At 38.0% G+C, this 27,599-nt stretch overlaps 25 non-coding genes across 25 annotated transcripts; 11 read left to right on the top strand and 14 right to left on the bottom strand.

Moving 5' to 3' along the window:
• Nucleotides 1–1,011: 1,011 nt before the first annotated feature.
• Nucleotides 1,012–1,085, top strand: TRNAT-AGU (transfer RNA threonine (anticodon AGU)). Its single transcript has one exon. It is a non-coding gene; the product is annotated as a tRNA-Thr (tRNA).
• Nucleotides 1,086–2,060: 975 nt separating this feature from the next.
• Nucleotides 2,061–2,142, bottom strand: TRNAS-GCU (transfer RNA serine (anticodon GCU)). The gene has a single exon. It is a non-coding gene; the product is annotated as a tRNA-Ser (tRNA).
• A 292-nt stretch (nucleotides 2,143–2,434) lies between these two features.
• On the top strand, nucleotides 2,435–2,508 carry TRNAT-AGU (transfer RNA threonine (anticodon AGU)). Its single transcript has one exon. It is a non-coding gene; the product is annotated as a tRNA-Thr (tRNA).
• Nucleotides 2,509–3,184: 676 nt separating this feature from the next.
• TRNAS-GCU (transfer RNA serine (anticodon GCU)) lies at nucleotides 3,185–3,266 on the bottom strand. Its single transcript has one exon. It is a non-coding gene; the product is annotated as a tRNA-Ser (tRNA).
• Nucleotides 3,267–4,607: 1,341 nt separating this feature from the next.
• Nucleotides 4,608–4,689, bottom strand: TRNAS-GCU (transfer RNA serine (anticodon GCU)). Its single transcript has one exon. It is a non-coding gene; the product is annotated as a tRNA-Ser (tRNA).
• Nucleotides 4,690–6,404: 1,715 nt separating this feature from the next.
• On the top strand, nucleotides 6,405–6,478 carry TRNAT-AGU (transfer RNA threonine (anticodon AGU)). The gene has a single exon. It is a non-coding gene; the product is annotated as a tRNA-Thr (tRNA).
• A 676-nt stretch (nucleotides 6,479–7,154) lies between these two features.
• Nucleotides 7,155–7,236, bottom strand: TRNAS-GCU (transfer RNA serine (anticodon GCU)). The gene has a single exon. It is a non-coding gene; the product is annotated as a tRNA-Ser (tRNA).
• A 292-nt stretch (nucleotides 7,237–7,528) lies between these two features.
• TRNAT-AGU (transfer RNA threonine (anticodon AGU)) lies at nucleotides 7,529–7,602 on the top strand. Its single transcript has one exon. It is a non-coding gene; the product is annotated as a tRNA-Thr (tRNA).
• A 676-nt stretch (nucleotides 7,603–8,278) lies between these two features.
• On the bottom strand, nucleotides 8,279–8,360 carry TRNAS-GCU (transfer RNA serine (anticodon GCU)). The gene has a single exon. It is a non-coding gene; the product is annotated as a tRNA-Ser (tRNA).
• A 1,341-nt stretch (nucleotides 8,361–9,701) lies between these two features.
• On the bottom strand, nucleotides 9,702–9,783 carry TRNAS-GCU (transfer RNA serine (anticodon GCU)). The gene has a single exon. It is a non-coding gene; the product is annotated as a tRNA-Ser (tRNA).
• A 292-nt stretch (nucleotides 9,784–10,075) lies between these two features.
• Nucleotides 10,076–10,149, top strand: TRNAT-AGU (transfer RNA threonine (anticodon AGU)). The gene has a single exon. It is a non-coding gene; the product is annotated as a tRNA-Thr (tRNA).
• A 1,349-nt stretch (nucleotides 10,150–11,498) lies between these two features.
• On the top strand, nucleotides 11,499–11,572 carry TRNAT-AGU (transfer RNA threonine (anticodon AGU)). Its single transcript has one exon. It is a non-coding gene; the product is annotated as a tRNA-Thr (tRNA).
• Nucleotides 11,573–12,248: 676 nt separating this feature from the next.
• On the bottom strand, nucleotides 12,249–12,330 carry TRNAS-GCU (transfer RNA serine (anticodon GCU)). Its single transcript has one exon. It is a non-coding gene; the product is annotated as a tRNA-Ser (tRNA).
• Nucleotides 12,331–12,622: 292 nt separating this feature from the next.
• TRNAT-AGU (transfer RNA threonine (anticodon AGU)) lies at nucleotides 12,623–12,696 on the top strand. The gene has a single exon. It is a non-coding gene; the product is annotated as a tRNA-Thr (tRNA).
• Nucleotides 12,697–13,372: 676 nt separating this feature from the next.
• Nucleotides 13,373–13,454, bottom strand: TRNAS-GCU (transfer RNA serine (anticodon GCU)). The gene has a single exon. It is a non-coding gene; the product is annotated as a tRNA-Ser (tRNA).
• Nucleotides 13,455–14,795: 1,341 nt separating this feature from the next.
• TRNAS-GCU (transfer RNA serine (anticodon GCU)) lies at nucleotides 14,796–14,877 on the bottom strand. The gene has a single exon. It is a non-coding gene; the product is annotated as a tRNA-Ser (tRNA).
• Nucleotides 14,878–16,592: 1,715 nt separating this feature from the next.
• TRNAT-AGU (transfer RNA threonine (anticodon AGU)) lies at nucleotides 16,593–16,666 on the top strand. The gene has a single exon. It is a non-coding gene; the product is annotated as a tRNA-Thr (tRNA).
• A 3,026-nt stretch (nucleotides 16,667–19,692) lies between these two features.
• On the bottom strand, nucleotides 19,693–19,774 carry TRNAS-GCU (transfer RNA serine (anticodon GCU)). Its single transcript has one exon. It is a non-coding gene; the product is annotated as a tRNA-Ser (tRNA).
• Nucleotides 19,775–20,999: 1,225 nt separating this feature from the next.
• On the bottom strand, nucleotides 21,000–21,081 carry TRNAS-GCU (transfer RNA serine (anticodon GCU)). Its single transcript has one exon. It is a non-coding gene; the product is annotated as a tRNA-Ser (tRNA).
• A 292-nt stretch (nucleotides 21,082–21,373) lies between these two features.
• On the top strand, nucleotides 21,374–21,447 carry TRNAT-AGU (transfer RNA threonine (anticodon AGU)). Its single transcript has one exon. It is a non-coding gene; the product is annotated as a tRNA-Thr (tRNA).
• Nucleotides 21,448–23,297: 1,850 nt separating this feature from the next.
• TRNAS-GCU (transfer RNA serine (anticodon GCU)) lies at nucleotides 23,298–23,379 on the bottom strand. Its single transcript has one exon. It is a non-coding gene; the product is annotated as a tRNA-Ser (tRNA).
• Nucleotides 23,380–24,604: 1,225 nt separating this feature from the next.
• On the bottom strand, nucleotides 24,605–24,686 carry TRNAS-GCU (transfer RNA serine (anticodon GCU)). The gene has a single exon. It is a non-coding gene; the product is annotated as a tRNA-Ser (tRNA).
• A 1,042-nt stretch (nucleotides 24,687–25,728) lies between these two features.
• On the bottom strand, nucleotides 25,729–25,810 carry TRNAS-GCU (transfer RNA serine (anticodon GCU)). The gene has a single exon. It is a non-coding gene; the product is annotated as a tRNA-Ser (tRNA).
• A 292-nt stretch (nucleotides 25,811–26,102) lies between these two features.
• TRNAT-AGU (transfer RNA threonine (anticodon AGU)) lies at nucleotides 26,103–26,176 on the top strand. The gene has a single exon. It is a non-coding gene; the product is annotated as a tRNA-Thr (tRNA).
• Nucleotides 26,177–27,525: 1,349 nt separating this feature from the next.
• TRNAT-AGU (transfer RNA threonine (anticodon AGU)) lies at nucleotides 27,526–27,599 on the top strand. The gene has a single exon. It is a non-coding gene; the product is annotated as a tRNA-Thr (tRNA).

The following is a 27,599-nucleotide window of genomic DNA, read 5'->3' as shown; positions in this document are numbered from 1 at the left end:
ATGGGATTTTCACTTGCATGAAACCTCAAATTTACCTTGGCTACGTCTTTACTGATAGTGCAATTGTGAGATGAAGAATGTCTTCTGTATAAGGGCCAAAAAGGAAGAAAGATGGCATCAATCATGACAACTTAAAACCAGTGGATTTTATTTTGAAATTCCTCCTCTTTATGCATCTGACTCGCTAAGCAGGCTTTCTAAAGTATCACACCTTTTTGTCCTTTGGCTTAGTTGGTCTAAGTGCCTGTTTAGTAAACAGAAAATCTTGATTTCGAACGTCAGCAGTGGTTTTCTTTCTTCATCTCAGTTTGGGTCATTTTAGCCAAAAAAAGGTGGACTTTTGTTCTTGTATGACATTAAACAAGTCTTTACCACAGTCAAAACATAGTGCAGTTGAGAGAAAAAAAATCTCTGCTGTCGAAACGCTTAAAAAGGAATTAGACGATATAACTTTCTTTAGAGAATAAAGGATGGCATCAAGCATTTCAAAATAAATCCAGTGGAATTACACTTCTAACTCTGCAAAGTTTGATAGCAGCTTTCTTAAAAAGGAAGATAAACTTTCAAGCTTGACGTATCTACCGCTTTGGCTAGAAATGAAAACAAAACAATACAACATGAAACAAGCAGAATAAACCGACGAGGATGGGATTCGAACCCATGCATGCAGAGCACAATAGATTAGCAGTCCATCGCCTTAACCACTCGGCCACCTCGTCTACATGGTGTGCATGCGCTAAGGAGAAAAGATGTAATGATTATTTTTACGGGTCAGTGTGTTTTCGTTGAAGATATTACAGTGTCTATTCTTTACAGTTAGATTGGGGCAAACTCTTTTGGCCCTGCTGTGGCATTCCTTCAATCTGCCTATTCTGTGTCATAACTTGGAAGAAAAACAAGTACCAAGTTGAAGCTGTGCTAGAAGATGGATCATTCAATTATGGAACTTCAAAACCCAAGGCCTTGTCATCGATCCAGATTCTATTGCATTTCATAGGCTTTCCAGCTTGTGGTGCTGTGGCTTAGTTGGTTAAAGCGCCTGTCTAGTAAACAGGAGATCCTGAGTTCGAATCTCAGCAGTGCCTTGTTTTCATCATCTCAAAAAGAAACTTCCTATCTTAAAAATGGGATTTTCACTTGCATGAAACCTCAAATTTACCTTGGCTACGTCTTTACTGATAGTGCAATTGTGAGATGAAGAATGTCTTCTGTATAAGGGCCAAAAAGGAAGAAAGATGGCATCAATCATGACAACTTAAAACCAGTGGATTTTATTTTGAAATTCCTCCTCTTTATGCATCTGACTCGCTAAGCAGGCTTTCTAAAGTATCACACCTTTTTGTCCTTTGGCTTAGTTGGTCTAAGTGCCTGTTTAGTAAACAGAAAATCTTGATTTTCTGATAGGAAACTTCCTATCTTAAAAATGGGATTTTTACTTGCATGAAACCTCAAATTTACCTTGGCTACGTCTTTACTGATAGTGCAATTGTGAGATGAAGAATGTCTTCTGTATAAGGGCCAAAAAGGAAGAAAGATGGCATCAATCATGACAACTTAAAACCAGTGGATTTTATTTTGAAATTCCTCCTCTTTATGCATCTGACTCGCTAAGCAGGCTTTCTAAAGTATCACACCTTTTTGTCCTTTGGCTTAGTTGGTCTAAGTGCCTGTTTAGTAAACAGAAAATCTTGATTTCGAACGTCAGCAGTGGTTTTCTTTCTTCATCTCAGTTTGGGTCATTTTAGCCAAAAAAAGGTGGACTTTTGTTCTTGTATGACATTAAACAAGTCTTTACCACAGTCAAAACATAGTGCAGTTGAGAGAAAAAAAATCTCTGCTGTCGAAACGCTTAAAAAGGAATTAGACGATATAACTTTCTTTAGAGAATAAAGGATGGCATCAAGCATTTCAAAATAAAACCAGTGGAATTACACTTCTAACTCTGCAAAGTTTGATAGCAGCTTTCTTAAAAAGGAAGATAAACTTTCAAGCTTGACGTATCTACCGCTTTGGCTAGAAATGAAAACAAAACAATACAACATGAAACAAGCAGAATAAACCGACGAGGATGGGATTCGAACCCATGCATGCAGAGCACAATGGATTAGCAGTCCATCGCCTTAACCACTCGGCCACCTCGTCTACATGGCGCGCATGCGCTAAGGAGAAAAGATGTAATGATTATTTTTACGGGTCAGTGTGTTTTCGTTGAAGATATTACAGTGTCTATCCTTTACAGTTAGATTGGGGCAAACTCTTTTGGCCCTGCTATGGCATTCCTTCAATCTGCCTATTCTGTGTCATAACTTGGAAGAAAAACAAGTACCAAGTTGAAGCTGTGCTAGAAGATGGATCATTCAATTATGGAACTTCAAAACCCAAGGCCTTGTCATCGATCCAGATTCTATTGCATTTCATAGGCTTTCCAGCTTGTGGTGCTGTGGCTTAGTTGGTTAAAGCGCCTGTCTAGTAAACAGGAGATCCTGAGTTCGAATCTCAGCAGTGCCTTGTTTTCATCATCTCAAAAAGAAACTTCCTATCTTAAAAATGGGATTTTCACTTGCATGAAACCTCAAATTTACCTTGGCTACGTCTTTACTGATAGTGCAATTGTGAGATGAAGAATGTCTTCTGTATAAGGGCCAAAAAGGAAGAAAGATGGCATCAATCATAACAACTTAAAACCAGTGGATTTTATTTTGAAATTCCTCCTCTTTATGCATCTGACTCGCTAAGCAGGCTTTCTAAAGTATCACACCTTTTTGTCCTTTGGCTTAGTTGGTCTAAGTGCCTGTTTAGTAAACAGAAAATCTTGATTTCGAACGTCAGCAGTGGTTTTCTTTCTTCATCTCTGTTTGGGTCATTTTAGCCAAAAAAAGGTGGACTTTTGTTCTTGTATGACATTAAACAAGTCTTTACCACAGTCAAAACATAGTGCAGTTGAGAGAAAAAAAATCTCTGCTGTCGAAACGCTTAAAAAGGAATTAGACGATATAACTTTCTTTAGAGAATAAAGGATGGCATCAAGCATTTCAAAATAAAACCAGTGGAATTACACTTCTAACTCTGCAAAGTTTGATAGCAGCTTTCTTAAAAAGGAAGATAAACTTTCAAGCTTGACGTATCTACCGCTTTGGCTAGAAATGAAAACAAAACAATACAACATGAAACAAGCAGAATAAACCGACGAGGATGGGATTCGAACCCATGCATGCAGAGCACAATGGATTAGCAGTCCATCGCCTTAACCACTCGGCCACCTCGTCTACATGGCGCGCATGCGCTAAGGAGAAAAGATGTAATGATTATTTTTACGGGTCAGTGTGTTTTCGTTGAAGATATTACAGTGTCTATTCTTTACAGTTAGATTGGGGCAAACTCTTTTGGCCCTGCTGTGGCATTCCTTCAATCTGCCTATTCTGTGTCATAACTTGGAAGAAAAACAAGTACCAAGTTGAAGCTGTGCTAGAAGATGGATCATTCAATTATGGAACTTCAAAACCCAAGGCCTTGTCATCGATCCAGATTCTATTGCATTTCATAGGCTTTCCAGCTTGTGGTGCTGTGGCTTAGTTGATTAAAGCGCCTGTCTAGTAAACAGGAGATCCTGAGTTCGAATCTCAGCAGTGCCTTGTTTTCATCATCTCAAAAAGAAACTTCCTATCTTAAAAATGGGATTTTCACTTGCATGAAACCTCAAATTTACCTTGGCTACGTCTTTACTGATAGTGCAATTGTGAGATGAAGAATGTCTTCTGTATAAGGGCCAAAAAGGAAGAAAGATGGCATCAATCATGACAACTTAAAACCAGTGGATTTTATTTTGAAATTCCTCCTCTTTATGCATCTGACTCGCTAAGCAGGCTTTCTAAAGTATCACACCTTTTTGTCCTTTGGCTTAGTTGGTCTAAGTGCCTGTTTAGTAAACAGAAAATCTTGATTTTCTGATAGGAAACTTCCTATCTTAAAAATGGGATTTTCACTTGCATGAAACCTCAAATTTACCTTGGCTACGTCTTTACTGATAGTGCAATTGTGAGATGAAGAATGTCTTCTGTATAAGGGCCAAAAAGGAAGAAAGATGGCATCAATCATGACAACTTAAAACCAGTGGATTTTATTTTGAAATTCCTCCTCTTTATGCATCTGACTCGCTAAGCAGGCTTTCTAAAGTATCACACCTTTTTGTCCTTTGGCTTAGTTGGTCTAAGTGCCTGTTTAGTAAACAGAAAATCTTGATTTCGAACGTCAGCAGTGGTTTTCTTTCTTCATCTCAGTTTGGGTCATTTTAGCCAAAAAAAGGTGGACTTTTGTTCTTGTATGACATTAAACAAGTCTTTACCACAGTCAAAACATAGTGCAGTTGAGAGAAAAAAAATCTCTGCTGTCGAAACGCTTAAAAAGGAATTAGACGATATAACTTTCTTTAGAGAATAAAGGATGGCATCAAGCATTTCAAAATAAAACCAGTGGAATTACACTTCTAACTCTGCAAAGTTTGATAGCAGCTTTCTTAAAAAGGAAGATAAACTTTCAAGCTTGACGTATCTACCGCTTTGGCTAGAAATGAAAACAAAACAATACAACATGAAACAAGCAGAATAGACCGACGAGGATGGGATTCGAACCCATGCATGCAGAGCACAATGGATTAGCAGTCCATCGCCTTAACCACTCGGCCACCTCGTCTACATGGCGCACATGCGCTAAGGAGAAAAGATGTAATGATTATTTTTACGGGTCAGTGTGTTTTCATTGAAGTTATTACAGTGTCTATTCTTTACAGTTAGATTGGGGCAAACTCTTTTGGCCCTGCTGTGGCATTCCTTCAATCTGCCTATTCTGTGTCATAACTTGGAAGAAAAACAAGTACCAAGTTGAAGCTGTGCTAGAAGATGGATCATTCAATTATGGAACTTCAAAACCCAAGGCCTTGTCATCGATCCAGATTCTATTGCATTTCATAGGCTTTCCAGCTTGTGGTGCTGTGGCTTAGTTGGTTAAAGCGCTTGTCTAGTAAACAGGAGATCCTGAGTTCGAATCTTAGCAGTGCCTTGTTTTCATCATCTCAAAAAGAAACTTCCTATCTTAAAAATGGGATTTTAACTTGCATGAAACCTCAAATTTACATTGGCTACGTCTTTACTGATAGTGCAATTGTGAGATGAAGAATGTCTTCTGTATAAGGGCCAAAAAGGAAGAAAGATGGCATCAATCATGACAACTTAAAACCAGTGGATTTTATTTTGAAATTCCTCCTCTTTATGCATCTGACTCGCTAAGCAGGCTTTCTAAAGTATCACACCTTTTTGTCCTTTGGCTTAGTTGGTCTAAGTGCCTGTTTAGTAAACAGAAAATCTTGATTTTCTGATAGGAAACTTCCTATCTTAAAAATTGGATTTTCACTTGCATGAAACCTCAAATTTACCTTGGCTACGTCTTTACTGATAGTGCAATTGTGAGATGAAGAATGTCTTCTGTATAAGGGCCAAAAAGGAAGAAAGATGGCATCAATCATGACAACTTAAAACCAGTGGATTTTATTTTGAAATTCCTCCTCTTTATGCATCTGACTCGCTAAGCAGGCTTTCTAAAGTATCACACCTTTTTGTCCTTTGGCTTAGTTGGTCTAAGTGCCTGTTTAGTAAACAGAAAATCTTGATTTCGAACGTCAGCAGTGGTTTTCTTTCTTCATCTCAGTTTGGGTCATTTTAGCCAAAAAAAGGTGGACTTTTGTTCTTGTATGACATTAAACAAGTCTTTACCACAGTCAAAACATAGTGCAGTTGAGAGAAAAAAAATCTCTGCTGTCGAAACGCTTAAAAAGGAATTAGACGATATAACTTTCTTTAGAGAATAAAGGATGGCATCAAGCATTTCAAAATAAAACCAGTGGAATTACACTTCTAACTCTGCAAAGTTTGATAGCAGCTTTCTTAAAAAGGAAGATAAACTTTCAAGCTTGACGTATCTACCGCTTTGGCTAGAAATGAAAACAAAACAATACAACATGAAACAAGCAGAATAAACCGACGAGGATGGGACTCGAACCCATGCATGCAGAGCACAATGGATTAGCAGTCCATCGCCTTAACCACTCGGCCACCTCGTCTACATGGTGCACATGCGCTAAGGAGAAAAGATGTAATGATTATTTTTACGGGTCTGCGTGTTTTCGTTGAAGATATTACAGTGTCTATTCTTTACAGTTAGATTGGGGCAAACTCTTTTGGCCCTGCTGTGGCATTCCTTCAATCTGCCTATTCTGTGTCATAACTTGGAAGAAAAACAAGTACCAAGTTGAAGCTGTGCTAGAAGATGGATCATTCAATTATGGAACTTCAAAACCCAAGGCCTTGTCATCGATCCAGATTCTATTGCATTTCATAGGCTTTCCAGCTTGTGGTGCTGTGGCTTAGTTGGTTAAAGCGCCTGTCTAGTAAACAGGAGATCCTGAGTTCGAATCTCAGCAGTGCCTTGTTTTCATCATCTCAAAAAGAAACTTCCTATCTTAAAAATGGGATTTTCACTTGCATGAAACCTCAAATTTACCTTGGCTACGTCTTTACTGATAGTGCAATTGTGAGATGAAGAATGTCTTCTGTATAAGGGCCAAAAAGGAAGAAAGATGGCATCAATCATGACAACTTAAAACCAGTGGATTTTATTTTGAAATTCCTCCTCTTTATGCATCTGACTCGCTAAGCAGGCTTTCTAAAGTATCACACCTTTTTGTCCTTTGGCTTAGTTGGTCTAAGTGCCTGTTTAGTAAACAGAAAATCTTGATTTCGAACGTCAGCAGTGGTTTTCTTTCTTCATCTCAGTTTGGGTCATTTTAGCCAAAAAAAGGTGGACTTTTGTTCTTGTATGACATTAAACAAGTCTTTACCACAGTCAAAACATAGTGCAGTTGAGAGAAAAAAAATCTCTGCTGTCGAAACGCTTAAAAAGGAATTAGACGATATAACTTTCTTTAGAGAATAAAGGATGGCATCAAGCATTTCAAAATAAAACCAGTGGAATTACACTTCTAACTCTGCAAAGTTTGATAGCAGCTTTCTTAAAAAGGAAGATAAACTTTCAAGCTTGACGTATCTACCGCTTTGGCTAGAAATGAAAACAAAACAATACAACATGAAACAAGCAGAATAAACCGACGAGGATGGGATTCGAACCCATGCATGCAGAGCACAATGGATTAGCAGTCCATCGCCTTAACCACTCGGCCACCTCGTCTACATGGCGCGCATGCGCTAAGGAGAAAAGATGTAATGATTATTTTTACGGGTCAGTGTGTTTTCGTTGAAGATATTACAGTGTCTATCCTTTACAGTTAGATTGGGGCAAACTCTTTTGGCCCTGCTGTGGCATTCCTTCAATCTGCCTATTCTGTGTCATAACTTGGAAGAAAAACAAGTACCAAGTTGAAGCTGTGCTAGAAGATGGATCATTCAATTATGGAACTTCAAAACCCAAGGCCTTGTCATCGATCCAGATTCTATTGCATTTCATAGGCTTTCCAGCTTGTGGTGCTGTGGCTTAGTTGGTTAAAGCGCCTGTCTAGTAAACAGGAGATCCTGAGTTCGAATCTCAGCAGTGCCTTGTTTTCATCATCTCAAAAAGAAACTTCCTATCTTAAAAATGGGATTTTCACTTGCATGAAACCTCAAATTTACCTTGGCTACGTCTTTACTGATAGTGCAATTGTGAGATGAAGAATGTCTTCTGTATAAGGGCCAAAAAGGAAGAAAGATGGCATCAATCATGACAACTTAAAACCAGTGGATTTTATTTTGAAATTCCTCCTCTTTATGCATCTGACTCGCTAAGCAGGCTTTCTAAAGTATCACACCTTTTTGTCCTTTGGCTTAGTTGGTCTAAGTGCCTGTTTAGTAAACAGAAAATCTTGATTTCGAACGTCAGCAGTGGTTTTCTTTCTTCATCTCAGTTTGGGTCATTTTAGCCAAAAAAAGGTGGACTTTTGTTCTTGTATGACATTAAACAAGTCTTTACCACAGTCAAAACATAGTGCAGTTGAGAGAAAAAAAATCTCTGCTGTCGAAACGCTTAAAAAGGAATTAGACGATATAACTTTCTTTAGAGAATAAAGGATGGCATCAAGCATTTCAAAATAAAACCAGTGGAATTACACTTCTAACTCTGCAAAGTTTGATAGCAGCTTTCTTAAAAAGGAAGATAAACTTTCAAGCTTGACGTATCTACCGCTTTGGCTAGAAATGAAAACAAAACAATACAACATGAAACAAGCAGAATAAACCGACGAGGATGGGATTCGAACCCATGCATGCAGAGCACAATGGATTAGCAGTCCATCGCCTTAACCACTCGGCCACCTCGTCTACATGGCGCGCATGCGCTAAGGAGAAAAGATGTAATGATTATTTTTACGGGTCAGTGTGTTTTCGTTGAAGATATTACAGTGTCTATCCTTTACAGTTAGATTGGGGCAAACTCTTTTGGCCCTGCTGTGGCATTCCTTCAATCTGCCTATTCTGTGTCATAACTTGGAAGAAAAACAAGTACCAAGTTGAAGCTGTGCTAGAAGATGGATCATTCAATTATGGAACTTCAAAACCCAAGGCCTTGTCATCGATCCAGATTCTATTGCATTTCATAGGCTTTCCAGCTTGTGGTGCTGTGGCTTAGTTGGTTAAAGCGCCTGTCTAGTAAACAGGAGATCCTGGGTTCGAATCTCAGCAGTGCCTTGTTTTCATCATCTCAAAAAGAAACTTCCTATCTTAAAAATGGGATTTTCACTTGCATGAAACCTCAAATTTACCTTGGCTACGTCTTTACTGATAGTGCAATTGTGAGATGAAGAATGTCTTCTGTATAAGGGCCAAAAAGGAAGAAAGATGGCATCAATCATAACAACTTAAAACCAGTGGATTTTATTTTGAAATTCCTCCTCTTTATGCATCTGACTCGCTAAGCAGGCTTTCTAAAGTATCACACCTTTTTGTCCTTTGGCTTAGTTGGTCTAAGTGCCTGTTTAGTAAACAGAAAATCTTGATTTTCTGATAGGAAACTTCCTATCTTAAAAATGGGATTTTCACTTGCATGAAACCTCAAATTTACCTTGGCTACGTCTTTACTGATAGTGCAATTGTGAGATGAAGAATGTCTTCTGTATAAGGGCCAAAAAGGAAGAAAGATGGCATCAATCATGACAACTTAAAACCAGTGGATTTTATTTTGAAATTCCTCCTCTTTATGCATCTGACTCGCTAAGCAGGCTTTCTAAAGTATCACACCTTTTTGTCCTTTGGCTTAGTTGGTCTAAGTGCCTGTTTAGTAAACAGAAAATCTTGATTTCGAACGTCAGCAGTGGTTTTCTTTCTTCATCTCAGTTTGGGTCATTTTAGCCAAAAAAAGGTGGACTTTTGTTCTTGTATGACATTAAACAAGTCTTTACCACAGTCAAAACATAGTGCAGTTGAGAGAAAAAAAATCTCTGCTGTCGAAACGCTTAAAAAGGAATTAGACGATATAACTTTCTTTAGAGAATAAAGGATGGCATCAAGCATTTCAAAATAAAACCAGTGGAATTACACTTCTAACTCTGCAAAGTTTGATAGCAGCTTTCTTAAAAAGGAAGATAAACTTTCAAGCTTGACGTATCTACCGCTTTGGCTAGAAATGAAAACAAAACAATACAACATGAAACAAGCAGAATAAACCGACGAGGATGGGATTCGAACCCATGCATGCAGAGCACAATGGATTAGCAGTCCATCGCCTTAACCACTCGGCCACCTCGTCTACATGGCGCGCATGCGCTAAGGAGAAAAGATGTAATGATTATTTTTACGGGTCAGTGTGTTTTCGTTGAAGATATTACAGTGTCTATCCTTTACAGTTAGATTGGGGCAAACTCTTTTGGCCCTGCTGTGGCATTCCTTCAATCTGCCTATTCTGTGTCATAACTTGGAAGAAAAACAAGTACCAAGTTGAAGCTGTGCTAGAAGATGGATCATTCAATTATGGAACTTCAAAACCCAAGGCCTTGTCATCGATCCAGATTCTATTGCATTTCATAGGCTTTCCAGCTTGTGGTGCTGTGGCTTAGTTGGTTAAAGCGCCTGTCTAGTAAACAGGAGATCCTGAGTTCGAATCTCAGCAGTGCCTTGTTTTCATCATCTCAAAAAGAAACTTCCTATCTTAAAAATGGGATTTTCACTTGCATGAAACCTCAAATTTACCTTGGCTACGTCTTTACTGATAGTGCAATTGTGAGATGAAGAATGTCTTCTGTATAAGGGCCAAAAAGGAAGAAAGATGGCATCAATCATAACAACTTAAAACCAGTGGATTTTATTTTGAAATTCCTCCTCTTTATGCATCTGACTCGCTAAGCAGGCTTTCTAAAGTATCACACCTTTTTGTCCTTTGGCTTAGTTGGTCTAAGTGCCTGTTTAGTAAACAGAAAATCTTGATTTTCTGATAGGAAACTTCCTATCTTAAAAATGGGATTTTCACTTGCATGAAACCTCAAATTTACCTTGGCTACGTCTTTACTGATAGTGCAATTGTGAGATGAAGAATGTCTTCTGTATAAGGGCCAAAAAGGAAGAAAGATGGCATCAATCATGACAACTTAAAACCAGTGGATTTTATTTTGAAATTCCTCCTCTTTATGCATCTGACTCGCTAAGCAGGCTTTCTAAAGTATCACACCTTTTTGTCCTTTGGCTTAGTTGGTCTAAGTGCCTGTTTAGTAAACAGAAAATCTTGATTTCGAACGTCAGCAGTGGTTTTCTTTCTTCATCTCAGTTTGGGTCATTTTAGCAAAAAAAAAGTGGACTTTTGTTCTTGTATGACATTAAACAAGTCTTTACCACAGTCATAACATAGTGCAGTTGAGAGAAAAAAAATCTCTGCTGTCGAAACGCTTAAAAAGGAATTAGACGATATAACTTTCTTTAGAGAATAAAGGATGGCATCAAGCATTTCAAAATAAAACCAGTGGAATTACACTTCCAACTCTGCAAAGTTTGATAGCAGCTTTCTTAAAAAGGAAGATAAACTTTCAAGCTCGACGTATCTACCGCTTTGGCTAGAAATGAAAACAAAACAATACAACATGAAACAAGCAGAATAAACCGACGAGGATGGGATTCGAACCCATGCATAAAGAGCACAATGGATTAGCAGTCCATCGCCTTAACCACTCGGCCACCTCGTCTACATGGCGCGCATGCGCTAAGGAGAAAAGATGTAATGATTATTTTTACGGGTCAGTGTGTTTTCGTTGAAGATATTACAGTGTCTATTCTTTACAGTTAGATTGGGGCAAACTCTTTTGGCCCTGCTGTGGCATTCCTTCAATCTGCCTATTCTGTGTCATAACTTGGAAGAAAAACAAGTACCAAGTTGAAGCTGTGCTAGAAGATGGATCATTCAATTATGGAACTTCAAAACCCAAGGCCTTGTCATCGATCCAGATTCTATTGCATTTCATAGGCTTTCCAGCTTGTGGTGCTGTGGCTTAGTTGGTTAAAGCGCCTGTCTAGTAAACAGGAGATCCTGAGTTCGAATCTCAGCAGTGCCTTGTTTTCATCATCTCAAAAAGAAACTTCCTATCTTAAAAATGGGATTTTCACTTGCATGAAACCTCAAATTTACCTTGGCTACGTCTTTACTGATAGTGCAATTGTGAGATGAAGAATGTCTTCTGTATAAGGGCCAAAAAGGAAGAAAGATGGCATCAATCATGACAACTTAAAACCAGTGGATTTTATTTTGAAATTCCTCCTCTTTATGCATCTGACTCGCTAAGCAGGCTTTCTAAAGTATCACACCTTTTTGTCCTTTGGCTTAGTTGGTCTAAGTGCCTGTTTAGTAAACAGAAAATCTTGATTTCGAACGTCAGCAGTGGTTTTCTTTCTTCATCTCAGTTTGGGTCATTTTAGCCAAAAAAAGGTGGACTTTTGTTCTTGTATGACATTAAACAAGTCTTTACCACAGTCAAAACATAGTGCAGTTGAGAGAAAAAAAATCTCTGCTGTCGAAACGCTTAAAAAGGAATTAGACGATATAACTTTCTTTAGAGAATAAAGGATGGCATCAAGCATTTCAAAATAAAACCAGTGGAATTACACTTCTAACTCTGCAAAGTTTGATAGCAGCTTTCTTAAAAAGGAAGATAAACTTTCAAGCTTGACGTATCTACCGCTTTGGCTAGAAATGAAAACAAAACAATACAACATGAAACAAGCAGAATAAACCGACGAGGATGGGATTCGAACCCATGCATGCAGAGCACAATGGATTAGCAGTCCATCGCCTTAACCACTCGGCCACCTCGTCTACATGGCGCGCATGCGCTAAGGAGAAAAGATGTAATGATTATTTTTACGGGTCAGTGTGTTTTCGTTGAAGATATTACAGTGTCTATCCTTTACAGTTAGATTGGGGCAAACTCTTTTGGCCCTGCTGTGGCATTCCTTCAATCTGCCTATTCTGTGTCATAACTTGGAAGAAAAACAAGTACCAAGTTGAAGCTGTGCTAGAAGATGGATCATTCAATTATGGAACTTCAAAACCCAAGGCCTTGTCATCGATCCAGATTCTATTGCATTTCATAGGCTTTCCAGCTTGTGGTGCTGTGGCTTAGTTGGTTAAAGCGCCTGTCTAGTAAACAGGAGATCCTGAGTTCGAATCTCAGCAGTGCCTTGTTTTCATCATCTCAAAAAGAAACTTCCTATCTTAAAAATGGGATTTTCACTTGCATGAAACCTCAAATTTACCTTGGCTACGTCTTTACTGATAGTGCAATTGTGAGATGAAGAATGTCTTCTGTATAAGGGCCAAAAAGGAAGAAAGATGGCATCAATCATGACAACTTAAAACCAGTGGATTTTATTTTGAAATTCCTCCTCTTTATGCATCTGACTCGCTAAGCAGGCTTTCTAAAGTATCACACCTTTTTGTCCTTTGGCTTAGTTGGTCTAAGTGCCTGTTTAGTAAACAGAAAATCTTGATTTCGAACGTCAGCAGTGGTTTTCTTTCTTCATCTCAGTTTGGGTCATTTTAGCCAAAAAAAGGTGGACTTTTGTTCTTGTATGACATTAAACAAGTCTTTACCACAGTCAAAACATAGTGCAGTTGAGAGAAAAAAAATCTCTGCTGTCGAAACGCTTAAAAAGGAATTAGACGATATAACTTTCTTTAGAGAATAAAGGATGGCATCAAGCATTTCAAAATAAAACCAGTGGAATTACACTTCTAACTCTGCAAAGTTTGATAGCAGCTTTCTTAAAAAGGAAGATAAACTTTCAAGCTTGACGTATCTACCGCTTTGGCTAGAAATGAAAACAAAACAATACAACATGAAACAAGCAGAATAAACCGACGAGGATGGGATTCGAACCCATGCATGCAGAGCACAATGGATTAGCAGTCCATCGCCTTAACCACTCGGCCACCTCGTCTACATGGCGCGCATGCGCTAAGGAGAAAAGATGTAATGATTATTTTTACGGGTCAGTGTGTTTTCGTTGAAGATATTACAGTGTCTATCCTTTACAGTTAGATTGGGGCAAACTCTTTTGGCCCTGCTGTGGCATTCCTTCAATCTGCCTATTCTGTGTCATAACTTGGAAGAAAAACAAGTACCAAGTTGAAGCTGTGCTAGAAGATGGATCATTCAATTATGGAACTTCAAAACCCAAGGCCTTGTCATCGATCCAGATTCTATTGCATTTCATAGGCTTTCCAGCTTGTGGTGCTGTGGCTTAGTTGGTTAAAGCGCCTGTCTAGTAAACAGGAGATCCTGGGTTCGAATCTCAGCAGTGCCTTGTTTTCATCATCTCAAAAAGAAACTTCCTATCTTAAAAATGGGATTTTCACTTGCATGAAACCTCAAATTTACCTTGGCTACGTCTTTACTGATAGTGCAATTGTGAGATGAAGAATGTCTTCTGTATAAGGGCCAAAAAGGAAGAAAGATGGCATCAATCATAACAACTTAAAACCAGTGGATTTTATTTTGAAATTCCTCCTCTTTATGCATCTGACTCGCTAAGCAGGCTTTCTAAAGTATCACACCTTTTTGTCCTTTGGCTTAGTTGGTCTAAGTGCCTGTTTAGTAAACAGAAAATCTTGATTTTCTGATAGGAAACTTCCTATCTTAAAAATGGGATTTTCACTTGCATGAAACCTCAAATTTACCTTGGCTACGTCTTTACTGATAGTGCAATTGTGAGATGAAGAATGTCTTCTGTATAAGGGCCAAAAAGGAAGAAAGATGGCATCAATCATGACAACTTAAAACCAGTGGATTTTATTTTGAAATTCCTCCTCTTTATGCATCTGACTCGCTAAGCAGGCTTTCTAAAGTATCACACCTTTTTGTCCTTTGGCTTAGTTGGTCTAAGTGCCTGTTTAGTAAACAGAAAATCTTGATTTCGAACGTCAGCAGTGGTTTTCTTTCTTCATCTCAGTTTGGGTCATTTTAGCCAAAAAAAGGTGGACTTTTGTTCTTGTATGACATTAAACAAGTCTTTACCACAGTCAAAACATAGTGCAGTTGAGAGAAAAAAAATCTCTGCTGTCGAAACGCTTAAAAAGGAATTAGACGATATAACTTTCTTTAGAGAATAAAGGATGGCATCAAGCATTTCAAAATAAAACCAGTGGAATTACACTTCTAACTCTGCAAAGTTTGATAGCAGCTTTCTTAAAAAGGAAGATAAACTTTCAAGCTTGACGTATCTACCGCTTTGGCTAGAAATGAAAACAAAACAATACAACATGAAACAAGCAGAATAAACCGACGAGGATGGGATTCGAACCCATGCATGCAGAGCACAATGGATTAGCAGTCCATCGCCTTAACCACTCGGCCACCTCGTCTACATGGCGCGCATGCGCTAAGGAGAAAAGATGTAATGATTATTTTTACGGGTCAGTGTGTTTTCGTTGAAGATATTACAGTGTCTATCCTTTACAGTTAGATTGGGGCAAACTCTTTTGGCCCTGCTGTGGCATTCCTTCAATCTGCCTATTCTGTGTCATAACTTGGAAGAAAAACAAGTACCAAGTTGAAGCTGTGCTAGAAGATGGATCATTCAATTATGGAACTTCAAAACCCAAGGCCTTGTCATCGATCCAGATTCTATTGCATTTCATAGGCTTTCCAGCTTGTGGTGCTGTGGCTTAGTTGGTTAAAGCGCCTGTCTAGTAAACAGGAGATCCTGAGTTCGAATCTTAGCAGTGCCTTGTTTTCATCATCTCAAAAAGAAACTTCCTATCTTAAAAATGGGATTTTCACTTGCATGAAACCTCAAATTTACCTTGGCTACGTCTTTACTGATAGTGCAATTGTGAGATGAAGAATGTCTTCTGTATAAGGGCCAAAAAGGAAGAAAGATGGCATCAATCATAACAACTTAAAACCAGTGGATTTTATTTTGAAATTCCTCCTCTTTATGCATCTGACTCGCTAAGCAGGCTTTCTAAAGTATCACACCTTTTTGTCCTTTGGCTTAGTTGGTCTAAGTGCCTGTTTAGTAAACAGAAAATCTTGATTTTCTGATAGGAAACTTCCTATCTTAAAAATGGGATTTTCACTTGCATGAAACCTCAAATTTACCTTGGCTACGTCTTTACTGATAGTGCAATTGTGAGATGAAGAATGTCTTCTGTATAAGGGCCAAAAAGGAAGAAAGATGGCATCAATCATGACAACTTAAAACCAGTGGATTTTATTTTGAAATTCCTCCTCTTTATGCATCTGACTCGCTAAGCAGGCTTTCTAAAGTATCACACCTTTTTGTCCTTTGGCTTAGTTGGTCTAAGTGCCTGTTTAGTAAACAGAAAATCTTGATTTCGAACGTCAGCAGTGGTTTTCTTTCTTCATCTCAGTTTGGGTCATTTTAGCAAAAAAAAAGTGGACTTTTGTTCTTGTATGACATTAAACAAGTCTTTACCACAGTCATAACATAGTGCAGTTGAGAGAAAAAAAATCTCTGCTGTCGAAACGCTTAAAAAGGAATTAGACGATATAACTTTCTTTAGAGAATAAAGGATGGCATCAAGCATTTCAAAATAAAACCAGTGGAATTACACTTCCAACTCTGCAAAGTTTGATAGCAGCTTTCTTAAAAAGGAAGATAAACTTTCAAGCTCGACGTATCTACCGCTTTGGCTAGAAATGAAAACAAAACAATACAACATGAAACAAGCAGAATAAACCGACGAGGATGGGATTCGAACCCATGCATAAAGAGCACAATGGATTAGCAGTCCATCGCCTTAACCACTCGGCCACCTCGTCTACATGGCGCGCATGCGCTAAGGAGAAAAGATGTAATGATTATTTTTACGGGTCAGTGTGTTTTCGTTGAAGATATTACAGTGTCTATTCTTTACAGTTAGATTGGGGCAAACTCTTTTGGCCCTGCTGTGGCATTCCTTCAATCTGCCTATTCTGTGTCATAACTTGGAAGAAAAACAAGTACCAAGTTGAAGCTGTGCTAGAAGATGGATCATTCAATTATGGAACTTCAAAACCCAAGGCCTTGTCATCGATCCAGATTCTATTGCATTTCATAGGCTTTCCAGCTTGTGGTGCTGTGGCTTAGTTGGTTAAAGCGCCTGTCTAGTAAACAGGAGATCCTGAGTTCGAATCTCAGCAGTGCCTTGTTTTCATCATCTCAAAAAGAAACTTCCTATCTTAAAAATGGGATTTTCACTTGCATGAAACCTCAAATTTACCTTGGCTACGTCTTTACTGATAGTGCAATTGTGAGATGAAGAATGTCTTCTGTATAAGGGCCAAAAAGGAAGAAAGATGGCATCAATCATGACAACTTAAAACCAGTGGATTTTATTTTGAAATTCCTCCTCTTTATGCATCTGACTCGCTAAGCAGGCTTTCTAAAGTATCACACCTTTTTGTCCTTTGGCTTAGTTGGTCTAAGTGCCTGTTTAGTAAACAGAAAATCTTGATTTCGAACGTCAGCAGTGGTTTTCTTTCTTCATCTCAGTTTGGGTCATTTTAGCCAAAAAAAGGTGGACTTTTGTTCTTGTATGACATTAAACAAGTCTTTACCACAGTCAAAACATAGTGCAGTTGAGAGAAAAAAAATCTCTGCTGTCGAAACGCTTAAAAAGGAATTAGACGATATAACTTTCTTTAGAGAATAAAGGATGGCATCAAGCATTTCAAAATAAAACCAGTGGAATTACACTTCTAACTCTGCAAAGTTTGATAGCAGCTTTCTTAAAAAGGAAGATAAACTTTCAAGCTTGACGTATCTACCGCTTTGGCTAGAAATGAAAACAAAACAATACAACATGAAACAAGCAGATTAAGGGCCAAAAACGAAGAAAGATGGCATCAAGCATGACAACTTAAAACCAGTGGATTTTATTTTGAAATTCCTCCTCTTTATGCATCTGACTCGCTAAGCAGTCTTTCTAAAGTATCACACCTTTTTGTCCTTTGGCTTAGTTGGTCTAAGCGCCTGTTTAGTAAACAGAAAATCTTGATTTCGAACGTCAGCAGTGGTTTTATTTCTTCATCTCAGTTTTGGTCATTTTAGCCAAAAAAAAGTGGACTTTTGTTCTTGTATGACATTAAACAAGTCTTTACCACAGTCATAACATAGTGCAGTTGAGAGAAAAAAAATCTCTGCAGTCGAAACGCTTAAAAAGGAATTAGACGATATAACTTTCTTTAGAGAATAAAGGATGGCATCAAGCATTTCAAAATAAAACCAGTGGAATTACACTTCTAACTCTGCAAAGTTTGATAGCAGCTTTCTTAAAAAGGAAGATAAACTTTCAAGCTTGACGTATCTACCGCTTTGGCTAGAAATGAAAACAAAACAATACAACATGAAACAAGCAGATTAAGGGCCGAAAAGGAAGAAAGATGGCATCAAGCATGACAACTTAAAACCAGTGGATTTTATTTTGAAATTTCTCCTCTTTATGCATCTGACTCTCTAAGCAGGCTTTCTAAAGTATCACATCATGACAACTTAAAACCAATGGATTTTATTTTGAAATTCCTCCTCTTTATGCATCTGACTCGCTAAGCAGGCTTTCTAAAGTATCACACCTTTTTGTCCTTTGGCTTAGTTGGTCTAAGCGCCTGTTTAGTAAACAGAAAAATCTTGATTTCGAACGTCAGCAGTGGTTTTATTTCTTCATCTCAGTTTTGGTCATTTTAGCCAAAAAAAGTGGACTTTTGTTCTTGTATGACATTAAACAAGTCTTTACCACAGTCATAACATAGTGCAGTTGAGAGAAAAAAAATCTCTGCAGTCGAAACGCTTAAAAAGGAATTAGACGATATAACTTTCTTTAGAGAATAAAGGATGGCATCAAGCATTTCAAAATAAAACCAGTGGAATTACACTTCTAACTCTGCAAAGTTTGATAGCAGCTTTCTTAAAAAGGAAGATAAATTTTCAAGCTTGACGTATCTACCGCTTTGGCTAGAAATGAAAACAAAACAATACAACATGAAACAAGCAGATTAAGGGCCGAAAAGGAAGAAAGATGGCATCAAGCATGACAACTTAAAACCAGTGGATTTTATTTTGAAATTTCTCCTCTTTATGCATCTGACTCTCTAAGCAGGCTTTCTAAAGTATCACACCATGACAACTTAAAACCAATGGATTTTATTTTGAAATTCCTCCTCTTTATGCATCTGACTCGCTAAGCAGGCTTTCTAAAGTATCACACCTTTTTGTCCTTTGGCTTAGTTGGTCTAAGCGCCTGTTTAGTAAACAGAAAATCTTGATTTCGAACGTCAGCAGTGGTTTTATTTCTTCATCTCAGTTTTGGTCATTTTAGCCAAAAAAAAGTGGACTTTTGTTCTTGTATGACATTAAACAAGTCTTTACCACAGTCATAACATAGTGCAGTTGAGAGAAAAAAAATCTCTGCAGTCGAAACGCTTAAAAAGGAATTAGACGATATAACTTTCTTTAGAGAATAAAGGATGGCATCAAGCATTTCAAAATAAAACCAGTGGAATTACACTTCTAACTCTGCAAAGTTTGATAGCAGCTTTCTTAAAAAGGAAGATAAACTTTCAAGCTTGACGTATCTACCGCTTTGGCTAGAAATGAAAACAAAACAATACAACATGAAACAAGCAGATTAAGGGCCAAAAAGGAAGAAAGATGGCATCAAGCATGACAACTTAAAACCAGTGGATTTTATTTTGAAATTCCTCCTCTTTATGCATCAGACTCGCTAAGCAGGCTTTCTAAAGTATCACACCTTTTTGTCCTTTGGCTTAGTTGGTCTAAGTGCCTGTTTAGTAAACAGAAAATCTTGATTTCGAACGTCAGCAGTGGTTTTCTTTCTTCATCTCAGTTTGGGTCATTTTAGCCAAAAAAAGGTGGACTTTTGTTCTTGTATGACATTAAACAAGTCTTTACCACAGTCAAAACATAGTGCAGTTGAGAGAAAAAAAATCTCTGCTGTCGAAACGCTTAAAAAGGAATTAGACGATATAACTTTCTTTAGAGAATAAAGGATGGCATCAAGCATTTCAAAATAAAACCAGTGGAATTACACTTCTAACTCTGCAAAGTTTGATAGCAGCTTTCTTAAAAAGGAAGATAAACTTTCAAGCTTGACGTATCTACCGCTTTGGCTAGAAATGAAAACAAAACAATACAACATGAAACAAGCAGAATAAACCGACGAGGATGGGATTCGAACCCATGCATGCAGAGCACAATGGATTAGCAGTCCATCGCCTTAACCACTCGGCCACCTCGTCTACATGGCGAACATGCGCTAAGGAGAAAAGATGTAATGATGATTTTTACGGGTCAGTGTGTTTTCGTTGAAGATATTACAGTGTCTATTCTTTACAGTTAGATTGGGGCAAACTCTATTGGCCCTGCTGTGGCATTCCTTCAATCTGCCTATTCTGTGTCATAACTTGGAAGAAAAACAAGTACCAAATTGAAGCTGTGCTAGAAGATGGATCATTCAATTATGGAACTTCAAAACCCAAGGCCTTGTCATCGATCCAGATTCTATTGCATTCTGCAAATTGTCAATGTCATTGAATGAATGCTATTCATAATTTACTTGGTTTCTTAATTGTCGTGACTGAGAATGAAATCCTGTTCCACGTTTCTGTGTGCATGGAATGAAACTCAACTCAATGTTGTCTTGTTAAGTTAACCACTTGAAATGTTTGATCGGTGCTTACATCTTCCCTAGATTTCATAGGCTTTCCAACTTGTGGTGCTGTGGCTTAGTTGGTTAAAGCGCCTGTCTAGTAAACAGGAGATCCTGAGTTCGAATCTCAGCAGTGCTTTGTTTTCATCATCTCAAAAAGAAACTTCCTATCTTAAAAATGTGAATTTCACTTGCATGAAACCTCAAATTTACCTTGGCTACGTCTTTACTGATAGTGCAATTGTGAGATGAAGAATGTCTTCTGTATAAGGGCCAAAAAGGAAGAAAGATGGCATCAAGCATGACAACTTAAAACCAATGGATTTTATTTTGAAATTCCTCCTCTTTATGCATCTGACTCGCTAAGCAGGCTTTCTAAAGTATCACACCTTTTTGTCCTTTGGCTTAGTTGGTCTAAGCGCCTGTTTAGTAAACAGAAAATCTTGATTTCGAACGTCAGCAGTGGTTTTATTTCTTCATCTCAGTTTTGGTCATTTTAGCCAAAAAAAAGTGGACTTTTGTTCTTGTATGACATTAAACAAGTCTTTACCACAGTCAAAACATAGTGCAGTTGAGAGAAAAAAAATCTCTGCAGTCGAAACGCTTAAAAAGGAATTAGACGATATAACTTTCTTTAGAGAATAAAGGATGGCATCAAGCATTTCAAAATAAAACCAGTGGAATTACACTTCTAACTCTGCAAAGTTTGATAGCAGCTTTCTTAAAAAGGAAGATAAACTTTCAAGCTTGACGTATCTACCGCTTTGGCTAGAAATGAAAACAAAACAATACAACATGAAACAAGCAGAATAAACCGACGAGGATGGGATTCGAACCCATGCATGCAGAGCACAATGGATTAGCAGTCCATCGCCTTAACCACTCGGCCACCTCGTCTACATGGTGCGCATGCGCTAAGGAGAAAAGATGTAATGATTATTTTTACGGGTCAGTGTGTTTTCGTTGAAGATATTACAGTGTCTATTCTTTACAGTTAGATTGGGGCAAACTCTTTTGGCCCTGCTGTGGTATTCCTTCAATCTGCCTATTCTGTGTCATAACTTGGAAGAAAAACAAGTACCAAGTTGAAGCTGTGCTAGAAGATGGATCATTCAATTATGGAACTTCAAAACCCAAGGCCTTGTCATCGATCCAGATTCTATTGCATTTCATAGGCTTTCCAGCTTGTGGTGCTGTGGCTTAGTTGGTTAAAGCGCCTGTCTAGTAAACAGGAGATCCTGAGTTCGAATCTCAGCAGTGCCTTGTTTTCATCATCTCAAAAAGAAACTTCCTATCTTAAAAATGGGATTTTCACTTGCATGAAACCTCAAATTTACCTTGGCTACGTCTTTACTGATAGTGCAATTGTGAGATGAAGAATGTCTTCTGTATAAGGGCCAAAAAGGAAGAAAGATGGCATCAATCATGACAACTTAAAACCAGTGGATTTTATTTTGAAATTCCTCCTCTTTATGCATCTGACTCGCTAAGCAGGCTTTCTAAAGTATCACACCTTTTTGTCCTTTGGCTTAGTTGGTCTAAGTGCCTGTTTAGTAAACAGAAAATCTTGATTTCGAACGTCAGCAGTGGTTTTATTTCTTCATCTCAGTTTTGGTCATTTTAGCCAAAAAAAGTGGACTTTTGTTCTTGTATGACATTAAACAAGTCTTTACCACAGTCATAACATAGTGCAGTTGAGAGAAAAAAAATCTCTGCAGTCGAAACGCTTAAAAAGGAATTAGACGATATAACTTTCTTTAGAGAATAAAGGATGGCATCAAGCATTTCAAAATAAAACCAGTGGAATTACACTTCTAACTCTGCAAAGTTTGATAGCAGCTTTCTTAAAAAGGAAGATAAATTTTCAAGCTTGACGTATCTACCGCTTTGGCTAGAAATGAAAACAAAACAATACAACATGAAACAAGCAGATTAAGGGCCGAAAAGGAAGAAAGATGGCATCAAGCATGACAACTTAAAACCAGTGGATTTTATTTTGAAATTTCTCCTCTTTATGCATCTGACTCTATAAGCAGGCTTTCTAAAGTATCACACCATGACAACTTAAAACCAATGGATTTTATTTTGAAATTCCTCCTCTTTATGCATCTGACTCGCTAAGCAGGCTTTCTAAAGTATCACACCTTTTTGTCCTTTGGCTTAGTTGGTCTAAGCGCCTGTTTAGTAAACAGAAAATCTTGATTTCGAACGTCAGCAGTGGTTTTATTTCTTCATCTCAGTTTTGGTCATTTTAGCCAAAAAAAAGTGGACTTTTGTTCTTGTATGACATTAAACAAGTCTTTACCACAGTCATAACATAGTGCAGTTGAGAGAAAAAAAATCTCTGCAGTCGAAACGCTTAAAAAGGAATTAGACGATATAACTTTCTTTAGAGAATAAAGGATGGCATCAAGCATTTCAAAATAAAACCAGTGGAATTACACTTCTAACTCTGCAAAGTTTGATAGCAGCTTTCTTAAAAAGGAAGATAAACTTTCAAGCTTGACGTATCTACCGCTTTGGCTAGAAATGAAAACAAAACAATACAACATGAAACAAGCAGATTAAGGGCCAAAAAGGAAGAAAGATGGCATCAAGCATGACAACTTAAAACCAGTGGATTTTATTTTGAAATTCCTCCTCTTTATGCATCAGACTCGCTAAGCAGGCTTTCTAAAGTATCACACCTTTTTGTCCTTTGGCTTAGTTGGTCTAAGTGCCTGTTTAGTAAACAGAAAATCTTGATTTCGAACGTCAGCAGTGGTTTTCTTTCTTCATCTCAGTTTGGGTCATTTTAGCCAAAAAAAGGTGGACTTTTGTTCTTGTATGACATTAAACAAGTCTTTACCACAGTCAAAACATAGTGCAGTTGAGAGAAAAAAAATCTCTGCTGTCGAAACGCTTAAAAAGGAATTAGACGATATAACTTTCTTTAGAGAATAAAGGATGGCATCAAGCATTTCAAAATAAAACCAGTGGAATTACACTTCTAACTCTGCAAAGTTTGATAGCAGCTTTCTTAAAAAGGAAGATAAACTTTCAAGCTTGACGTATCTACCGCTTTGGCTAGAAATGAAAACAAAACAATACAACATGAAACAAGCAGAATAAACCGACGAGGATGGGATTCGAACCCATGCATGCAGAGCACAATGGATTAGCAGTCCATCGCCTTAACCACTCGGCCACCTCGTCTACATGGCGAACATGCGCTAAGGAGAAAAGATGTAATGATGATTTTTACGGGTCAGTGTGTTTTCGTTGAAGATATTACAGTGTCTATTCTTTACAGTTAGATTGGGGCAAACTCTATTGGCCCTGCTGTGGCATTCCTTCAATTTGCCTATTCTGTGTCATAACTTGGAAGAAAAACAAGTACCAAATTGAAGCTGTGCTAGAAGATGGATCATTCAATTATGGAACTTCAAAACCCAAGGCCTTGTCATCGATCCAGATTCTATTGCATTCTGCAAATTGTCAATGTCATTGAATGAATGCTATTCATAATTTACTTGGTTTCTTAATTGTCGTGACTGAGAATGAAATCCTGTTCCACGTTTCTGTGTGCATGGAATGAAACTCAACTCAATGTTGTCTTGTTAAGTTAACCACTTGAAATGTTTGATCGGTGCTTACATCTTCCCTAGATTTCATAGGCTTTCCAACTTGTGGTGCTGTGGCTTAGTTGGTTAAAGCGCCTGTCTAGTAAACAGGAGATCCTGAGTTCGAATCTCAGCAGTGCTTTGTTTTCATCATCTCAAAAAGAAACTTCCTATCTTAAAAATGTGAATTTCACTTGCATGAAACCTCAAATTTACCTTGGCTACGTCTTTACTGATAGTGCAATTGTGAGATGAAGAATGTCTTCTGTATAAGGGCCAAAAAGGAAGAAAGATGGCATCAAGCATGACAACTTAAAACCAATGGATTTTATTTTGAAATTCCTCCTCTTTATGCATCTGACTCGCTAAGCAGGCTTTCTAAAGTATCACACCTTTTTGTCCTTTGGCTTAGTTGGTCTAAGCGCCTGTTTAGTAAACAGAAAATCTTGATTTCGAACGTCAGCAGTGGTTTTATTTCTTCATCTCAGTTTTGGTCATTTTAGCCAAAAAAAAGTGGACTTTTGTTCTTGTATGACATTAAACAAGTCTTTACCACAGTCAAAACATAGTGCAGTTGAGAGAAAAAAAATCTCTGCAGTCGAAACGCTTAAAAAGGAATTAGACGATATAACTTTCTTTAGAGAATAAAGGATGGCATCAAGCATTTCAAAATAAAACCAGTGGAATTACACTTCTAACTCTGCAAAGTTTGATAGCAGCTTTCTTAAAAAGGAAGATAAACTTTCAAGCTTGACGTATCTACCGCTTTGGCTAGAAATGAAAACAAAACAATACAACATGAAACAAGCAGAATAAACCGACGAGGATGGGATTCGAACCCATGCATGCAGAGCACAATGGATTAGCAGTCCATCGCCTTAACCACTCGGCCACCTCGCCTACATGGCGCGCATGCGCTAAGGAGAAAAGATGTAATGATTATTTTTACGGGTCAGTGTGTTTTCGTTGAAGATATTACAGTGTCTATTCTTTACAGTTAGATTGGGGCAAACTCTTTTGGCCCTGCTGTGGCATTCCTTCAATCTGCCTATTCTGTGTCATAACTTGGAAGAAAAACAAGTACCAAGTTGAAGCTGTGCTAGAAGATGGATCATTCAATTATGGAACTTCAAAACCCAAGGCCTTGTCATCGATCCAGATTCCATTGCATTTCATAGGCTTTCCAGCTTGTGGTGCTGTGGCTTAGTTGGTTAAAGCGCCTGTCTAGTAAACAGGAGATCCTGAGTTCGAATCTTAGCAGTGCCTTGTTTTCATCATCTCAAAAAGAGACTTCCTATCTTAAAAATGGGATTTTCACTTGCATGAAACCTCAAATTTACCTTGGCTACGTCTTTACTGATAGTGCAATTGTGAGATGAAGAATGTCTTCTGTATAAGGGCCAAAAAGGAAGAAAGATGGCATCAATCATGACAACTTAAAACCAGTGGATTTTATTTTGAAATTCCTCCTCTTTATGCATCTGACTCGCTAAGCAGGCTTTCTAAAGTATCACACCTTTTTGTCCTTTGGCTTAGTTGGTCTAAGTGCCTGTTTAGTAAACAGAAAATCTTGATTTCGAACGTCAGCAGTGGTTTTCTTTCTTCATCTCAGTTTGGGTCATTTTAGCCAAAAAAAGGTGGACTTTTGTTCTTGTATGACATTAAACAAGTCTTTACCACAGTCAAAACATAGTGCAGTTGAGAGAAAAAAAATCTCTGCTGTCGAAACGCTTAAAAAGGAATTAGACGATATAACTTTCTTTAGAGAATAAATAATGGCATCAAGCATTTCAAAATAAAACCAGTGGAATTACACTTCTAACTCTGCAAAGTTTGATAGCAGCTTTCTTAAAAAGGAAGATAAACTTTCAAGCTTGACGTATCTACCGCTTTGGCTAGAAATGAAAACAAAACAATACAACATGAAACAAGCAGAATAAACCGACGAGGATGGGATTCGAACCCATGCATGCAGAGCACAATGGATTAGCAGTCCATCGCCTTAACCACTCGGCCACCTCGTCTACATGGCGCGCATGCGCTAAGGAGAAAAGATGTAATGATTATTTTTACGGGTCAGTGTGTTTTCGTTGAAGATATTACAGTGTCTATCCTTTACAGTTAGATTGGGGCAAACTCTTTTGGCCCTGCTGTGGCATTCCTTCAATCTGCCTATTCTGTGTCATAACTTGGAAGAAAAACAAGTACCAAGTTGAAGCTGTGCTAGAAGATGGATCATTCAATTATGGAACTTCAAAACCCAAGGCCTTGTCATCGATCCAGATTCTATTGCATTTCATAGGCTTTCCAGCTTGTGGTGCTGTGGCTTAGTTGGTTAAAGCGCCTGTCTAGTAAACAGGAGATCCTGAGTTCGAATCTCAGCAGTGCCTTGTTTTCATCATCTCAAAAAGAAACTTCCTATCTTAAAAATGGGATTTTCACTTGCATGAAACCTCAAATTTACCTTGGCTACGTCTTTACTGATAGTGCAATTGTGAGATGAAGAATGTCTTCTGTATAAGGGCCAAAAAGGAAGAAAGATGGCATCAATCATAACAACTTAAAACCAGTGGATTTTATTTTGAAATTCCTCCTCTTTATGCATCTGACTCGCTAAGCAGGCTTTCTAAAGTATCACACCTTTTTGTCCTTTGGCTTAGTTGGTCTAAGTGCCTGTTTAGTAAACAGAAAATCTTGATTTTCTGATAGGAAACTTCCTATCTTAAAAATGGGATTTTCACTTGCATGAAACCTCAAATTTACCTTGGCTACGTCTTTACTGATAGTGCAATTGTGAGATGAAGAATGTCTTCTGTATAAGGGCCAAAAAGGAAGAAAGATGGCATCAATCATGACAACTTAAAACCAGTGGATTTTATTTTGAAATTCCTCCTCTTTATGCATCTGACTCGCTAAGCAGGCTTTCTAAAGTATCACACCTTTTTGTCCTTTGGCTTAGTTGGTCTAAGTGCCTGTTTAGTAAACAGAAAATCTTGATTTCGAACGTCAGCAGTGGTTTTCTTTCTTCATCTCAGTTTGGGTCATTTTAGCAAAAAAAAAGTGGACTTTTGTTCTTGTATGACATTAAACAAGTCTTTACCACAGTCATAACATAGTGCAGTTGAGAGAAAAAAAATCTCTGCTGTCGAAACGCTTAAAAAGGAATTAGACGATATAACTTTCTTTAGAGAATAAAGGATGGCATCAAGCATTTCAAAATAAAACCAGTGGAATTACACTTCTAACTCTGCAAAGTTTGATAGCAGCTTTCTTAAAAAGGAAGATAAACTTTCAAGCTCGACGTATCTACCGCTTTGGCTAGAAATGAAAACAAAACAATACAACATGAAACAAGCAGAATAAACCGACGAGGATGGGATTCGAACCCATGCATAAAGAGCACAATGGATTAGCAGTCCATCGCCTTAACCACTCGGCCACCTCGTCTACATGGCGCGCATGCGCTAAGGAGAAAAGATGTAATGATTATTTTTACGGGTCAGTGTGTTTTCGTTGAAGATATTACAGTGTCTATTCTTTACAGTTAGATTGGGGCAAACTCTTTTGGCCCTGCTGTGGCATTCCTTCAATCTGCCTATTCTGTGTCATAACTTGGAAGAAAAACAAGTACCAAGTTGAAGCTGTGCTAGAAGATGGATCATTCAATTATGGAACTTCAAAACCCAAGGCCTTGTCATCGATCCAGATTCTATTGCATTTCATAGGCTTTCCAGCTTGTGGTGCTGTGGCTTAGTTGGTTAAAGCGCCTGTCTAGTAAACAGGAGATCCTGAGTTCGAATCTCAGCAGTGCCT

The sequence above is a fragment of the Ranitomeya imitator genome, chromosome 7 (assembly GCF_032444005.1).
Source record: "Ranitomeya imitator isolate aRanImi1 chromosome 7, aRanImi1.pri, whole genome shotgun sequence".
Taxonomy (NCBI): Eukaryota; Metazoa; Chordata; class Amphibia; order Anura; family Dendrobatidae; genus Ranitomeya; species Ranitomeya imitator.
This window is presented reverse-complemented; position numbering and strand designations above follow the sequence as displayed.